This window comes from Heterocephalus glaber, unplaced genomic scaffold (genome assembly GCF_053883595.1).
Source record: "Heterocephalus glaber isolate CG9 unplaced genomic scaffold, H.glaber_assembly_v1.0 deba00001600, whole genome shotgun sequence".
Lineage (NCBI taxonomy): Eukaryota > Metazoa > Chordata > Mammalia > Rodentia > Bathyergidae > Heterocephalus > Heterocephalus glaber.
The window spans coordinates 21945493-21963467 of NW_028258372.1; the positions used below are offsets into that span (position 1 = coordinate 21945493).

The 17975-nt window shown below is 43.8% G+C and overlaps 1 protein-coding gene across 3 annotated transcripts in view; it reads left to right on the forward strand.

Annotated features, from left to right (window-relative positions):
- Window positions 1-5879: 5879 nt before the first annotated feature.
- Window positions 5880-17975, forward strand: part of CUNH1orf21 (chromosome unknown C1orf21 homolog) — a 246604-nt gene continuing 234508 nt past the window's right edge. The window contains exon 1 of one of the 3 annotated variants that reach the window (XM_021242933.2): window positions 5880-6307. The gene's annotated coding sequence lies outside the window, so the exon portion shown is untranslated. The remainder of the gene's footprint in view (window positions 6308-17975) is intronic. The other 2 variants (XM_004862797.4, XM_087194431.1) reach the window with 2 other exon arrangements.

The window sequence follows — 17975 nt, forward strand, 5'->3', positions numbered from 1 at the left end:
ACTAAAAGTGGCGCCATTAAATCAAAACCTATAAACAGCTCTCCATTCACAAGTGCTTATTTGGGTGCTTTACCTGTGCATGTGTTGTAGTAACGCAAGGGAAGCTACATACACACACACACACACACACACACACACACACACACACACACACGTCGTCTCAAGTCTCTAGCTGCTGATCTTAATGGTGGTTCTAACATAACAGACGTGTAAGGCTCTTCCTAGTGAAGGCCGTAAAATTTCAGCAAGTGAGCATATACTAGATAGTCTTGAGGGCAGATTCTCAGCACCCAACATGACTCAGATGGACCTTTCTTTAGGTGCTAAGAGTTTCAGCCTGACACAGTTTGTGATAGCTAAAGCTTGAAACAGCCCAAGTGCCCATCAACTGGAAACTGGATAAAAAAGATGTGGTTTTTTAATAAAATGCAGACATTTATGGCTAAATGGATGCATTTTGAGGCCATACTGTTAAGTGAAATAAATAGGACACACATGTGTAAATTCTGAATAGTTTCTCTGGTGTGAGAACTGAAAATGTAAATAAGGATTAAAATGATTAAAATGAATAATTGATCATTTGAAATGGGAAGTAAAGGTTGAAAGGTGTAGGGGAAATGGAAGGGGAAGGGGAAAGGAAAAATTATGAGAAAAGGAAAAAATGGAAACAAAATCTTTGTAAATAGGGAAGGGTAGAGGGGGTGAAGGGAGGGCAGGGAATGGGGAAAAAATAAGAGCCAAGATACGTCATGTACAGGTACAAGCACCCAGTGATAAATGTAAATGTATTATATACCTAAAATGTACCAATAGAAGAATTAAAAGGGGAAAAAAAAGAGTTCGAACCTGAGCCTGTATGATGGGTTCAGCTTGTAATCCTGGAATTTTGGAAGCCTGCCACAGGAGGATTACAAGTTTGAGCACAACCTGGACAACACAGCAACTCACAGAGACCGTCTCAAAATGTAAAATAACAGAAAGGGCTGGTGATGTGGCTCAGTGTGAAGGCCCTTGGTTCAATTCCCAGTACCGAAACATAAATAAATAGTAAAAGTTTGAGCCTGGCTTTGAGGGATGAATAAAACTGGGGCAGAAAAGCAGAGGAAACTGAAACAAAACAAAACAAAACATGGTTCTTAACAGTTAAAAGTGTGTGCACTGGCATTGGGCTAGTAAGAATCAATCACTTGGCTTTGCATTCATCCCTTCTCCCCTGTGCCTGTTTCTACGTCTACCTGTGAATGTCAATGCTATGACTATGTGATTGTGATGTTGGGAAGGTGGAGTGAGTGCATACTCATTGTGAATTACACAATGCCATGCTCCATACACAGTGATAGTGCTCCCTGTTATTGCATGGAGCAAATGCAAAAGAACACATTTCAAAGCATCTCAGCATCACTTACATTTTAATTGCCCCGCTGAAACTACATTTAACTTGATTATTTAGAAATCTTATTGGAAAACTTGTAACAAGCCACATACATTGCCATTTTAGATTTACTTATACAAAAGAGGATCTACAAGGGCAGTATATACCCTTTACTATTTTTCTTCCATCAGCCTACATTTCCCTTGGTTTCCTTTTTTTATAGTCAAAGTTAAAGGGAACCATGGTCCAGTCAGTGTGGGGTACTGTAACAATGTATAGACCGAGGGACTTAAATGGAAGAAATGTATTGCTCATAGTTTTGGGGGCTGGAAATCTGAGAGCATGATACTAGTTTGGTCAAATGTTCGTGGGGACCTTCTTCCAGGCTTAGAGGGCTGGCTTCTAGCTGTGTTCCCATAGCAAAGTAGGAGGGAGCAAGAAGACACTGCCCACAAGAACTTTTCTAAATCCCATTACCTCCTCCCATGAGTCCTGCTTCCTGATACCAGTCACACCGGGATCTCGGCCTTTAACAGTATGAATTTTGGAAGGAAACAAACATTCAGTGTATAACACAATTATACCTATAGACCCAGCTACTCAGGAAGTGGAGGCAAGAGGATCCAAAGTTCAAGCCCAGCCTGGCAACTTGGTGACTTAGTGAGAGCTTGTTTCAAAATTAAAGATAAACTGGGGATGGTGGCACATGCGCACACCTTTAATCTGAGCACTCAGGAGGCTGAGGCAAGAAGATCACAAGTTTGAGGCCAACCTGGGGTACATAAAAAGACCTTGTCTTAAAAAACAAAATAAATGAATACATTAAATAAGTAAAAGGCTAAGTATGTAGTTGAGTGTGAAGGCTCTGGGTTTAATTTCCAGTGCCGCCAAAGAGAAGAGGAAGAAGGAGGAGGAGAAGCAAGGGGAAGAGGAAGAGGAAAAAGAAGGAGAAGAAGAGAAAGGAGGAGGAAAAGAGGGAGAGGGGAGGAGGAAAGGAAAAAATTTTAATTTGTTGTAATATGAATGGCCCTCTGGGGGCCAAGTATCTAGAAGCTAAAATTGAGGAACAGAAGAAAATTTATTATGATAACGGCATCTTTGAAGATTAAAAAATAATTTGTTTGTACAAAGAGTATCTTTCTTTTCAAAAATTATGTTTATAGTGTTTAAAGGTGGAGTTGAGAAATTTTGGTAGTGTGGAGGGGCAGAGGTGGTAAGGCCAGGAAAATATATGTTTTTCCTTCTTTTTATGTAAGAATGCTTATGGGTATCTTAATAATTAGGGAGAACAGGAGAGATTATTGGGTACTCAACTCTCTAGGGTATGTGGTTTGTGTTGACCACGAAGCTTTGCAGCCACTCCTGTTGCACGGGGAGTGGTGGCCCAAATGGGAGCCGCAAGAGCGTGGTGGTCGCCTGCCTTCCCCTCCCCTGCCACTGCGCTCTTCCGCCCTGTCCTCCGCAGCCACTGCAGAAGTGCCCAGACCTACCGTTCCTGGAGGCCAGGAGTGAGAAAATGTGCATGGTGGTGAGTGGTGGTTGGCTTCACTCCCATCCCTTCCACAGCTATGGAGGAAGGGAGGAGAGAAGACCCAGAGATCCCCGGTGAAAAGGAGGATGTTTATCGAAGCAAGGAATTTCTACAGGAATTTCAGTACCAGTAAGTGAGCTTATTGAAAAGCCCACAGGGCTTGTTTCATGATGTTCATGTACCTGAGCCCTTCCAAGGAGGTTTTGTACTTTTGTCCTTTTTCTTAATTTTAAAAATAACTCCTTGGATTGTGTTTCACGCCCTACAAAACCTGGATTGCTTTGGTCAGCACAGGCATTTAATTCTAGGATATCTTCCATGGGGTTTTGTAGGTTTTTTTGTAGGTTCTGGCATAAAACGTTGCTTCTAAGGAATGACTTATCTGAGAAACAAACAGCACTTATTAACACTGCGCAGTGTGTCTAGGACAGTGATGGCCAACCCCTTGGAGCTTTCAATGATACAAACAGCCCACTGCATCACACGTGCCATAGGTTCACCACCACTTTTCTAGGATCTGGTAAATTGCCAGGTCGCTAACTAGTTTGCTGACTTAATGACAATGAAATAAATGAAGGGAAAATGGGTACAGTGTGCTTGAAGAACTTATTGAGCCCTTCTCTCTGGATAGTGGAATTATGATTTTTTTTTTCTCTATACTTACCTGAATATTTTACTTTGTGTGTGTGTGTGTGTGTGTGTGTGTGTGTGTGTGTGTGTGTACTGGGAGACTAAACTCAGGGCCTTCACAATGAGCTACATCCCAGACTCCCCACCCTTTTTTGAGATGGGGTCCCTATGTTGCCCAGGTTAGACTAGAATTTGTAACCACCCTGCCTCAGCTTCCCAGAGTTCTGAGATTACAAGCATGAACCACCACACTTGGCTTGAATTACATTAAATTGAGAGAAATTTTCCAAAATGAACATGTAGTATCTTGAATAATTTTTGAGCAGGCTTTACAAGTTCACAGTGTGGATGAGTATTACACATAAACAGACTGCATGCTCTGTGGCCTGCTCTGACTTCTGAGGATGTCAAGTCAAAGGAGGCCACTTAGCCTCCCCGTCACTGTCCCTGGGGGGATGGAACACTGCACAAGACCTTAGAGAACTTGATCCCTTCAGGGCGGTCAGTGCAGGTGAGGGCCAAAGAGGGCAAGAACAGGGTGCGCGATCCTCCACATTACTTTTACATACATATAGATATGTACACACATGTTTTAGTTATGCTTTATTTCATTTGCTCGTAGTAGGTTTCAAGTACGTTCTATAAACCCCAGGAAAGAAGTGGCTACATTTGGATAAATTCAGCAACGATCCCACCTCCCTCCTTTGAAAAAGGAACATAAAGAGAAAAAAGTGTACCAAATTTGTGGTCAAAAATATATACTGAATTAGTAGCGCCTATTCTTTTTTTTTTGGTACCAGGGATCAAACTCGGGACCTCGAGTTAAATCCCCAGCCCCATATTCATTTCTTACTATGTGTCGGGCACAATGTAAAGCGTCTTATTTATATGCACTGTCACTTCATTTTATTTTTCTTTTACTTTCACAGTAAGATTTTGAGGTAGGAACTGCTACTATCAATCCCATTTTACAGATGAGGAAAGAAAGGTTGAAGGAAGTCAAATAAGTTGGTGATGGTAGTAGAGATGGTGAATGTCAGTTTGTCTACCCTCCACCTTCTTAACCACTGCTTTTTGGCTGGACTATAAAAAATTCAGATTGCAAAAAAAAACCTTAAATTAGAATATGGGTATTTGTATTATTTATTTTTGGTATATTGAGACAGGGTCTTGCTATGTCATTCAGGCTGGCCTGGAACTCACTATGCAGCCCATGCTGGCGGGGAACTCAAGGTGATTCTCCTGCCTCAGCCCTCCTGGTGCTGCAATTACAGGCGTGCCACCACATCTGGCTAAATATGCGCAATTTTACAAAATAGAATCCAAGTTGAATTTCGTGAACAATGTGAGATTAGCCTTTCAAGTTGAAAAAAAGGGTGGAAAAGGGGAAAAAGTCTTTTAAAAAGCTGATTAACTAGACATTAATGGGTGATTACTAACTCATTTAATTAAAGTGAATTATGAATTTGCTTTTCTTTTTTTAGGATGAATTTGCTTTTCAATTAAGTATTTCATCACTGTCATAGCTCTGTGACTGTTTCCATTTTGCAACTTCATTTTGGCCGAATACAGAAATGATTCGGTTTGTGTGTAATCTGCAGGACCCGAGGAGGATCTTTTGCCTCTATTGTTTTCTTGGGTGTCCTCACTCTGGGGGCCTGACATTCCTCCCGTGTGTGAGGCAATAAAGGAGCACTGAAGCGAGGGGAAGCTGCACAAAAGACATCCAAAGACCATCGGTGGAGATCAATCCGGTGCGCGCACCAACCACCCAATATGCCGGGAAGGAGAGAACAACACCCTTTCCCAGAGGGTGGGAAATCGTTTCTGTGAGGGTCCACAAAGACCTGCACAGATGAAGTGGTAGACGGCGGCGTTTCTAGACCCCACTCATCTCCCCGCAACGGTGGCCTCACCCTTCGGTCCTCGGAGGCCGGGGAGAGCGGGGAGAGGGTGCAGGAGCCCCGCGCCGTTTCTTCCTCGTTGCCGATGCTCCATTCACCTCGCAGGCGCCAAGACCGAGGGGCTGGGTGGAGGCGCTTGGGTGGCGGGGCCCGGAGGGCCGGGGAGGGGTGGGGCCAACCTTCCCCGCCCCCCCCCCCCCCCCAGCAGGCAAAGCCCGGTGGCTGGGCACCGATCTCCCGTGGAGCTGCGTCCGCTCGGGCTCCGGCATGACTGAGTGACGGCCCGGAAGGCCAGACGGGACGAAGCCTTGCTCTCCAGGGTCTCGTCCCGCGGGCCGGTAGCGCGCACATGCACACACGCGCGCACAACCCGCGGCCCTGCCTCCCGGGGCCGCGCCCCGGCGGCCTCCGCAGGCCCCTCCCCGGGGAGGGCGCAGAACAAGCGGGAGCCACGGAGGCCGGGCGGAGGAGTGTCTGGTGCCCCCGCCCCTCGCCCCTCGGAGCGAGTGACTGGGCGCCGATGTCCCCTCCCTCCCTCCTCCCATCCCCTCCCTCGCCCTCTCCCCGCCAGCGCCCGCTCGCTCCCTGCCCACTCCCGGGGGACGCTCCGTGCCGGCCGCCGCTTCTTTCACACTTTAGTTGGGAGCCGCGCCGCGCTCAGTGACTGGAGAGCTGGCCGCGCGCCGCCGCCTCCCGCACGCACGCACGCGGGCCGGCGCCGGGGCTTTGGGCTGGGACTCCGAGCCGCGGGGAGGGGGCCCGGACCTTGTGGGGAGCAGGAGGAAGAGGAGCAGGAGGGAGGAAGAGCGGAGGCGAGGAGGACTGGGGGGCGGGGGGCTCGCCACCTTCGGCCCCCCGCGAGCGCCCAAGGTAAGCGAGAGCCGTCGCCAGCCTCGGGGCTCCCGGTCATCCCGGGCCGGCTGGGAGGGCGGCCTGCGGGGTGTCTGCCGCGGCCGAGAGGGGAGCCGCGGCGGTGGCTCGGGCAGCTAGGTGCGGGCCGGGGCTGCTGCAGGGGACGGAAGCTGGGGTGAGGGAGCCGCAGGGGGGGGGGGTCTGCTGGCCTGGGTGGATGGGCTGGATGAGGTCGGGGCTGCTGACGACTTTCGTCACAGTGAGGCCTGGGTGGCTGGTGTTAGGCACCCCTCCCTTCCCACCCGCAACCCCCGCCGCCCTCAGCCTTCCTGCTGGTCTCTAGCTTTGCCTAAAACCACTGTACTTTGCAAGCCAGAGCTGGGGAGGAAAAAACAAAATTTAGGATCCATGGCTGAGTCTCCCAGTCCCTTCTCCCGCTCCCAGTAATTGATGTGTTTATGTGGGTGGTGTGGTCCCCAGGATTTCTGAAGTTTTGACCTTTCCAGGGTGGCTTGTTTCGGTGCATGTTTGCCCTCCTCGGTGTTTTTATTATTTGTGCTCGTGCGAGGCAGCAGGAGGATGCTTGTATTGTACACTGAACAGATTTCACTCCCCTCTGCAGGCAGTTCGAGAAGTGCCTTTGGTCTGCTGGTTAATGTCCTTCCCTATCATCCACCCTGCCCCCTCCCTCTACCGAGGGTTTTTTTTTTTTTTTTCCCCACTTAGTGTTTGTGAGAGAGAAGTCCCTGGGCTTAAGGGCTCTTATCACCCATTCATTCCTCTTCAGAAGCTCTGAAAGGCACAGGCACATTGGTGAAATCGGGTGGCTTTCTTTGCTCCAAGAGCTACACGGTCAAATATAAAAATATACACACATAAACACGCATTAATCTTGAGCGATGGCAAGCACAGTTTGAGAGAAGTGATTTGTTTCCAATAGGAAGTTGACAACCTATGAGATACCTCCATTGAGTGTGGGTTAGGAAAATTGTTTTAAAATAGATAGAGCTTATGTTCTCCCTGGCTGGAAGACAGCCATAAATTCAGTTACTGGAGCGACTCTGGAAGTGATACAGCCTGATCAGCCAGAACCTCAGTAGAGACACACACTCTGACTCAGGGATTGGGAGGGGACTGACTGACACACCATAGATTCCATGTAGTACTGCTTTTTTTTTAAAGATCCTTTGAGGAAATGACAAGTTTATCACACAGACAGATGTAAGGAACACTTCCCCATTCAAGGGGATGGGCCCACCTTCTACCTACTGAGAATAACTGCTCAGTTTGGTAGAATCAATCCTGGTAGATATACCAGGAGAGAAAGAAACATGGGTGGAGTGGGTCAGGGCTACTTTGGTTCTGGTGAAGGAGAAGATGATGTTTCTGAAGTTGGGGTTTTTTCATACTTCTAGAGTTGGGTTAAACGAGTAACAGACTATGTTCTGTGCTGACTGGAAATGCAGTTGATTAGACGTGGAAATTAATTTGGACTTGATCATCTATTTTTGTTTTCCTGTTTTTTTATTTTTTTGCCTTTCTGGGAATTGAACCTAGCTTGCATGCTAGGCAAACACCCTACCACTGAGCTATATCCCTGGCTTTTGTTTTGCAACTTATAAAGTGGGAAGTGCTAATGTGTATGATAGAACATCCAAGTGTATTTATAGACCTGGAACCTATGCTGAGGCCAGCACCTCATAGAGCACATAGGCAGCATCAAAGTGTAATCTCTCAGTGTTTCCTGCTGTGCAAATCAGCTTCAGACAATAGCCCTAGATGGCTGTCAGGAGATCAACCAAGACAGGCACTCTGGGCCCTTGGATCATGGATGCCTGAGGAGGAGCCACTGCCTCCTTGTCTTGCTGTTAACTCATTTGGACCAAATTTCCCCCCCAAAATGGCCTCTGGTGGTAGAGAGAACTCACATCCTCCAAAGTGAAAATTCATTCTACAAGGATCCTGAGGTTCTAGCTTCCTTCTTTAGGGCTGACTCCATTTCCCTCTGAGTTGAGAAAAATGACAATTTTGTTTTTTTGGACTAGTAATTTATCCCTCCCCTACCCCACCTCACTTTATGGTTTCATGTGGGTTTCTAGGAATTAATAGGCCACTGTCAAAAGTGGTTTGAGGTTTTAGTTTTTTAGTTTTTTTTTTTCACCAGGGACTGAAGCCAGCTCCTTTGCACTGAACTACATCTCTAGTCCTTTTACTTTTTTCTTTTGGTTCCAGGGATCAAACTCAGGATCTTGCGCTTGCAAGGCAGGCACCAAAACCACTGAGCTGAATCCCCAGACCCCTTCTTTAACATTTTATTTGGAGACTTGGTAAATCCAGACTGGGCTTGAACTTGGGATCCTCCTGCCTCAGCCTTCTAGAGCCCTGGGATTACAGGCACTGCCCAACCTGCATGTTACATTTTGAGTGGCTTGTTCCAGGCTCCTTGTAGCCCTCTTCTACTGGATATTTTTTGATATCTCAGATATCAAAGACTGGATAGAGAGTGTCCCTGAACCTCCTGTTAGGGCAGGAGATGGCAGGAGACTTATTTACAGAGTTCCAAATATGCCAAGTATCACAAGCTTCATTTGAACTTATCAGTAAAACTTGCAGCCGTGTAAAGTACCTTTTAGGGTGTGCACATTTAAATACACAGGTCCTTCCAAGCTTCCTTTCAGCTCTCTTTGAGGATGGCCCAAGGAGAGAATATGACAGAAATTCTGTGGAAGAAGAATGTCAATTAGCAGAGAAATTGTCCAAATCTCATTGTCTTACAGTACAACACTTTGTTTTTCTCCAGTTCATTGGAACCAAATATAAAGGGAGGAGGGGTGGCGTTGCTTTGTGTGTTCTGTATGTATTTTCCTCCTGCTATTCTGCTGACATTTCAGACTGTGGGCACCACTTATTTTATGTGGTTTGAGGTATTTAATTTGGACCTCTCCATGGGTGGAATGAAATCCAAACTCCTCAGAGGGTTGTTAGTGATGGGGATGTGCACACGGATGGACGCAGTGCTCCAGCGAGCCCTTGGAGCAGCACATTGCTGATTATCAATCAGAGATGAAGGCTGGCAGATCTGGTCTTATAATGCAAAGTTATGGGAAAATGGTTTGTATGTAAGAGTTGATTTGCCTCCCACTTATCAGGAACATATTGACTATATAAATCAACTTATACATCAAGTAAATAGGAATTCACTCAGATACTGGATGGGTCAGACTTGCTTTCATGAAAATGTTAATCTTTTTAAAAAATGGTATTGTAGAGGTGGATAGAGTGAACAACACCCACCCAAGTGAGCAGAGGGTTACAGGAAACACTGCAGGGGTGAGGACCCCACCAGTACATGGCAGGTGGTCAAATGTTTCACTGACATTTTTCTTTTAAAATTTATAGGGATACTTTTGTTTTATTATTATTATTATTTTTTTAGCAAGTAAGCACATATTTTGGCCATTTCAAAGTCTTTTGAGTTTTAACTCCATACTATAAGGGAAGTAAAAGTTGTGTTAAACAGATTTTTGATAAAGCGTGAGAAGCAGATTACAAGACAGTATAAGATACTGCTAAGAAACTACAAAAGCTGGGATAAGGCTTGTGTGTAGGAAAATTGTGACAGTGAAATTACGCATTTAAAAATGGTGACAGTTTTGACTTCAGAGATCGTAATTCAAGAGCTTATTTGAAGTAGCATGTAAATTATAGACATTTTAAAAGTAGGCGATTATTTAGCATTACTATCTCAGTTCTGAAGTTTAATTGTACAAGTTACAGTTGCAACAAGAAACAACATGACATGCTGTGATTATGCAATTATGACAAGAGTGGTTGGACATAAACTGGGCTAGGATAAACATAGAAATGAACATACAACAGTGTCTGCAATTGCCAGGTATTCAGAAGTTCCCTTATTTTCTTATTGATTATGTCGCTGGAAAATGCATTTCCTCGGTTGTAGGCAATGTAAAGATTGCTTTCTTCTTACACTTGTGAAAGGACATGCAGCGTGCCCAATCTGAAATGGAATCTGAGAAGTTTAATTGGCCGGGCTACCGAAGGCAGGGCTGTCTTGCTCATCTCAGCAGCTCTGGTGGCAGCCAGCACACTACCTTGCACTTGGAAGCCACTCAAGGAGCAATCCAAGGAATTAGCCTAATTAGTTAAGATCTGTAATGTGTTGAAACCTTGAAGAGCTACATTAGATGCAGACACAAGTTTTAATAGATCTGTGTGATAATTTATGAAAAGTTCAGTAATAGGGGTAGGGGTGTGCTCAGTGTGAAGACTCTGGATCCATTCCCCAGCACTGGAGGGAAAAGTTCCATATTATGCCTCAGGTAGGATTTTTAAAATGTTGAAACATGTATATATTTGCCAGGAAAGTAAACATACCAAACATGATGTTCTGAAAGATAACTGGAATTCCTAGTTAGGGGTAACTTAACGTGGAATATACATACTTTCCCCATTTGATAAGTACTTCTTTCTTCATGATTATAAAGGTCTTTATCTTATTTGTCCCAGGGGCTCAGTGGATAACATTACATCATATTTGTAGTGTGGGACATGGTTGTCAAAGACCTTTCATGTCTCCTGTCTCATTGACATTCGGCCGCTGCTTTAGTAATCAGGGTTTTCCATGCTGCGATGTCTCTGAGAGTGTGCTTGGACCAAGGAGGGATGGAGGGGTCCTACAAAAGCTCAGGTAGCCTCAGTTTATTTGTTAGATTCACAGCTGCTCCCCCTAAAATAACTTGAAAAAGAAAGCAGAGCCCTGCCTAGTGCACTGAGCTCCCTCAGGCTGTCTGTATCCCATGGCTCTCTTCAGAAATCTGTTCTCCCCTCTTGGGCTGTCTTTTTTACTTCTTGCTCGTCTGCCAGAAGCCTCTTTCCCCTTCCTACTTTTCCCAAAGCTTTTTCATGTTTTTCTGTTCCACAGATTTTCATCCATAGACCCTCTTGCCTCTTATCCCACCACCACCTTTTGATCGTAAGATGTGGGTGTGTGGGTCTGAATGCACTGTTGAAGTATCTTCACCACATCTCCGAGGCCACTTTCTCTGGGATACTCTCACCTGTCTGCCCAATGGTAGACTACCTGCTTCCAGCCAAGCTTCTCAGGGCCCTCAGGGCCACTCTTGCTGTTGTCCTACTTTGCCCCACAATCTCCTCCCTAATTCCTCCCACCCACTTCTCTCCATCAAGCCTTAGATCTTCCATCACATGCCTGTCTCTGCCTGTTTCACAGGCTCCCACCATCTCAGAAGATGTGTTTATAGCATCCATGAGTCAGTGGTCACATACTTTATATGTTGTTAGAAAAATGGAGTAAGAGCACCCCAAGTTTAGGGATCTTTCTGCCTTTGTTTTCACTTTTGGTTTTACTATGTTATACTGTTGACTTTTAAAGCCTCTTAAGCCATTTAATAATACAGCTGAAGTACTTTGGCTCTTCAGTTTGCTTAGGTATTACATACTCTATTGGATAATAGATAAAGGAAATTTGATGATTATTGTTATTTTTAAAGGTTTGGTCAACAAATCTTGTATAGCATTTCAGAGCTCTTCATAATAACACCATTCAAAAGCTTTATTATACATCAGATTCTACCTGCTAATCATAAAAGTAGAATGTTTATTTAGTTTCATCTTCATTACCTTTTTTCTCCTTTGGCTAAATAGGCATTACTGTAACTTAAACTATATATTTTTTCTCATTTGTTGTGGTTTTACTGCCCTCCATGACAATATAACAAGCTTATAGGACACATTTATGCCAAATAAAAATAATACCTAACATTTTCTTATTTCTTCTATAGGTTTGTAGCCTATAGTGACCTTATTTGTAACATTAGTAGGAGAAAAATGGTAAATTTAAGATGGCTACTGGGAAGAGATATCCTACTGATTTACTAGATATGAATGTGGATTGGCCTTTTTGAAAACCGCACTTCAAAAATAGATCCAACACTGATTATGCAATATCCTGAATGCTTTAGGGCTTTTGGAAGATGCTTACAGCAGAGGAGAGAGAGAATGGCTTTTAAGTAAGAATTCCCTTTCCTTGATGGATCTCTGTTTTATTTGAGTGTGGTAGATATTGCAGTAGTTTCAGTTCATTGTTAAGCCACGTTACGATGTTAGGACTCATTCCGTTTCACTTGGTGACTTATAGCTTTTCCTGCCAAAGCTGAGTAGGGAAAGGAGACTGAGTGTGGATAGTTTTCACTGGAGTGGGGACATTTTTCATAACCCATCATCACAGAAGTAAGACTCAACAACAACCCAAGAGATGTTGCATGAGTCAGAGCCACTACCAACAGCTTCTCCCTCAACCCCAAGATTGACAGAACTCTGCATGTAGTTGTTTATAGCATAGTAGAGCCCTTGGATTCATGTTATAATTTCGCTCATGAGAAGATTGAAAGACCAGGGGTAGAGTAAGGAGATGCTGCAGGCTGAGGTTTGCAGAGTGCTTTTCAGACATGCAGATGTGTCCTGCATGCTGGGGGAACCTGAGCAGTTTTATCTGAACATTGTGCCAGAAGCAATTTTCCTAAGATAATTCTGTAACAGTTGTTACAATTAAAACATTATAAAGGCCAAGTGTGGTGGCACATGCCAGTAACCTCAGCACTGAAAGGCCGAGGCAGGAGGAACTCCAGTTGAAGCCCAGCCTGGTCAATTTAGTGACTTAGCAAGATGCCGTCTCAAAAATTTTAGAAAAGTTTGGGGATGTAGCTAAGTGAAAACCTTGGGTTCAACCTTCAGTACTGCCAAAAAAAATTATAAAGGAATAACCAAAATATATCTCATATCAGATAGATTTTGATGAAGGAATTGATAATCCAGCCACCTCTCTGAGTTCTTGAATATTTGCTGCATATTCATATGTTCTGGTTTTTGTGCCAGGAATCCATGACAATCTAAATACAATTCCCAAAATAAATCTTGCTTTCCTTCATGGCCTCCCCACACCCACCCTGCCCTCCCTCAGGATGCCTTTCCTCCTGTTGTTTCTCTTGAGGTGGAAGCTGTTTCTCAAGTCTCAACTCAAATTCTTCCTCCTCCAAGGAGCCCCTTTTCTGCCATAAGAATGGTTCTCCCTTACCTTCCACAAACTCCTGTAACACTCATTTTATGTTCTTGTTCATTATATGTTATTTATTTACTTGCAGCGCTGGGTTATTGATTTAGGGCCTTACACATGTAGGGAAGTGCTTTACCACAAAACTACACCTCCAGCCCATCATTTTTATACATTTTGTCCCCAGCCAAATGTAAGCCCTTCTCTTATGCATGTCCTCTGAGCCTGAAGTAGACTGTGCTGAATAAGTAGCTATTGGCTGATGGACAGCTGGTCATTGATCTGAGGCTTTGGATTTCTCTTTGAAAACCTTGCTCCCATTTAAAACTGTCTTTAGTCAAATGAGGAAATGTAGTCTGGAGCAAGAAAAGATAATAGGAATTAAATTTTTGTTGTTGTCAGCCAGGGTTAAGGCACCTAATCTTTCTTACTCTGTGTCAGATAATTTATTGAACAAACATTTACTTTCGTTGATGTTGATGACGCTTTGTGTCATCTTGGTGCCTGGCACTGGAGAGATGCTGGAGATAGATAAAAAGCCTGACCCTGCCTTTGTGCAGTTCTTAGTCAAGCAGGAGAACTGACAGCAAACGTAAGATACATAGTGAACAGACCGAGGTGCTCTGGGAGCCGAGATAAGCAAGCACCAATCCTGTCTCAAGGTAGGCTGACAGTTTGCCCCGGTTTCCCTGGGAAAGGCATGGTTTATTCCTGCTGTCCAACACAGTTAATGATATCACCCCTTTACTCTCAAAAAGGTCTCAAGTTGAACAATAAATTATATGGTTCCCCACATTGAGAAATCGTGGAAGCTTCCAAGAGGGAAGTATTTGGGCTGTTGAATGATACATAGGAGTTCTTTAGACTACTGCTTACATTTCAAAAAATATTGGGGGACTAACATTCATTTGACAACTTTTATTTTTTCTCATCTTATAGAATCAGATCAGTTCACAGACAGGCATTTGAGGATAAAAGAAATTGATAAAGTTGTGCATTTCAGGCAGAAGATGTGTGGATGTGGATCAGCAAGGTTGGACTTTCCACATGTAATGGAGAACAGTGTGAGATAAGGCTGATTAACTATGCGACATCTCACAGGTCATACTGTAGAGTTTGGATATTTGCCCAAAATATAAACAGTGGGAGTCACTGAAAGAGCATAAGGAAGGAAGGGCATAATTTACACAACAATTGGTTCTTTCATGAGTGTAGGTAAGAGATTGAACAGGGACTGAGATAGTTGAACAAGTAAAATCAGCTGGACATGGTGGTAAATGCCTGTAACCCCAGCAGTATAGGAAGCTGAAGCAGGAGAATTTCAAATTCAAGCCCAGACTGGGCAACTTAATGGCTTAGCAAGACCTTGTCTAAACAAACAAACAAACAAAGGCTAAGGCTGTAGTGCAGTGCAAAAGCACTGAGTTCAATCCCCGAACTGGGGCGGTAGGGGGTCAGAGAACAAAAAGGACAAGTGAACTCTAATACTAGGCAGGAGATGCTGAGAACTAAATTAATGCCTAAAAGTGGAGAAAGAGGGCAGCCAGTTGAAGGATTTAGAAAGCAGAATTGGTAGCACTCAGTAAAACTGGGTGGAGAGTGTGGTGAAAGGAGTAAAGAATAATCACAGATTTTCTTCATGAATTTACCCACTGGGATGAGGAAGCCAGGCATTGAGAGGGAAGAGTAATTAACTTAGTTAAAATATGTTGAGTTTTAGATGTGCATATTCTCCTACGTGGAGACACCTAGTATGTGACTAGTCTGGAAATTCTAGTCTGGAATTCAGATGAGGTTTAGGATGGAATTACGAGTTTGGGCTCAGCTTTTCCTCAGGAAATCATGTCACAATTTCCATGGTGAAGTCAAATCCCTATCTCTTGCCCTCTTACTACACCATGGACCTCCTTACCTGCACATACTGTGCAATATTGTAATTGCACATTTATTTTTGTGATTCTCTTATTGACATTAATTCTACTCCCCACAACTCTAAGGTCCATAAGGGCAAGATTCTATCTCCTTTTTTTTTTTTTGGTACTGGGGATCAAACTTGGGACCTTGCGCTTTCAAGGCAGGCACTGGCACCCCTGAGCTAAATCCCCAGTCCCTATCTCCTTTTCATCCTTTTGCATCAAAAGGACACCCACCAGACATGGTGGTGCACACCTGTAGTCCCAGCACTAGTGAGGCTGAGGCAGAAGGTCATGAATGCAAGGCTAGCCTGGGCTACATAGTAAGTTCAAGGCTGGCCTGGACTACATATGAAGACCTTATCTCAAACAAACAAACAAACAAACAAACCAAAACCAAAAACAGGACACCTACCACACAATGAGGGTGTAGGACATATGTGTTGAATGAATGAGTGAATGAATGGATGGATGAATGACAGCCTTTTCAAATGTAGTTGCTATTCTGTTTCAGCATGTGATTGCTCAGACAGCATATGTAAAAAAAATTGAAGAATTCTGGGAAACCCCAGCCTTTCAGGATAGAAAAGAAGCAGGAGTACCAGGTAAGAGTAAAACCTGCAGAGAGAAAAGAAAGGATTAAGCAGTGGCATGTTATCAGAATTTCTTTATGAAAAAGCAAAATAATACTGAAGAGGTTTTCCCAAGATTTGTCATCACTGATATTAAATAAAAGTGGAAGCCAGGCCAGATGGCACACACCTGTAATCCCAGTGCTCACGAGGCTGAGGCTGGAGAATTGCTGTGAGTCTGAGGCCAGCCTGGGCTACATAGTGAGTTCAAAGCCAGCCTGAATTACATGGTGAGCCTCTGTCTAAACAACAGTGAAAACAGAGGTGAAAATGTTTGCCATATTAGAGGATATCAAGGTATTTCCTCACTGTTAAAGGAACTATGACTTTTTGGAATTGTAATATATTAGCTTCTGCTGCATGCAGATTTTGGTGTTTTATCATTGTTATTTTGGATGTTTGAAATCTGAGTTCAGCTTTACAGAATTTATTTCAATACTTGATGTAGTAAAAAATTGGAGCCATATTTTGGGAAGATGATGAAACGCCACAATGTTTAATCATTGTGAATTTATGAGTGTGCATATTGATTTATAAGGGGCTAAAACTACATGGTTCTTACATTCCACTAGATGAATAGCCATCCACATGAAGTTGTAACATTATAACAAATGATGGCTAATTGTCTGATTCCAGAAGTGGAGGCTGAGAAGCAGTGTTACTGAGGGTTTGTAGTATAGATAAGGAAGTGTATGGCCAGGCATGCTTGTTCCTTGTTCTTAGTCTCCCCTGAGATACTCAAGCTAGAAGTTGTTGGGGAGCATCATAATGTAGTAGGAAAATGCAGGCTTTGGTTGAAACACACTCCATTCCAGGTCCTCCACTTCTAGTTTGGTGATCTTGAATAACAGTGCAATAATTGACAAAGACAATAATAGAAGTTAATATGCTGTTATGGTTTGTGTTTAGATGCCCCCACCCTCAAAGCCTCATGCAGATGAGGTGGGACTTCCTTTTTCAGAGGTAGTTGAACTGGAATGTGTGATGCTGGGGTTAAGGGCCTGTGATTATTGAACCACTAACACTGTGAGTGATTAGTTTAGCACTGCCTTAATCCCAGTAATCTGAATAAGATAAAAAGGGCAGAAAGATGCTGTGAAACCCTCTTGTTGCCTTTGCTACCTTGTGTGAGTCATGTTGTTTCTCCTCTGTGATGTCTGTTTGCCATCCCTCTTTTAGAGCCAGCTGACTACAGGCTGAAACCTCCATGAACTGTAAGCCAAATAAACCCCTTCCCCTCTAACTTTGGGTGTTAGGTATTTTGTCTCAGCAATGAGAGAAAAGTATCTAACACATATGCCTTAAGTGTTTACTCAGTGCCCAGGTTCTATGCCAAGTGCATTACATGCATTATCTTCCTTAGTGCTTGCAACAGTTACTGCTATTATCTCTACTTTTAGATAGGAAGACCTGAGGCTCTGTGTGTTTAGGACTTTGAGCAAGGTCTAGTGACCAATAAGTGGTGGTACTCAGACTGGAATCCAGGCCTGGCCACTCAACGCAATGATCAACTCCTGGCCATTTCTGCACATCCCCCTCCCCCAACTTATTTCTTTTCCCTTTCCTTTCCTTTTCCTTTCCTTTCCTTTCCTTTCCTTTCCTTTCCTTTCCTTTCCTTTCCTTTCCTTTCCTTTCCTTTCCTTCTCTGTCTGTCTTTCTTTCTTTCCTTCCTTCCTTCCTTCCTTCCTTCTTTCTTTCTTTCTTTCTTTCTTTCTTTCTTTCTTTCTTTCTTTCTTTCTTTCTTCCTCTCTCTTCTTCTCTTTCTTTCTTTCTCTTTGTATTGGGGATTGAACTAAAGGTCTTTAAATTAAGCTACATTCCTGGCCCTTTTTTTTTTTTTTTTTTTTGGTACTGGGGATGGAACTCAGGACCCTGTACTTTCGAGGCAGGCAGTAGAACCACTGAGCCAAATCCCCGGCCCTAGGGCCCTTTAATTTTTTTTTTAATTTGAAGTGGGTCTTGCTAAATTGCTAAATTAGCCAGGTGGACTCAAACTTGGACTTCTCCTGCCTCAGCCTCCCAAAGTGCTGAGATTACGGGTGTGCACCACA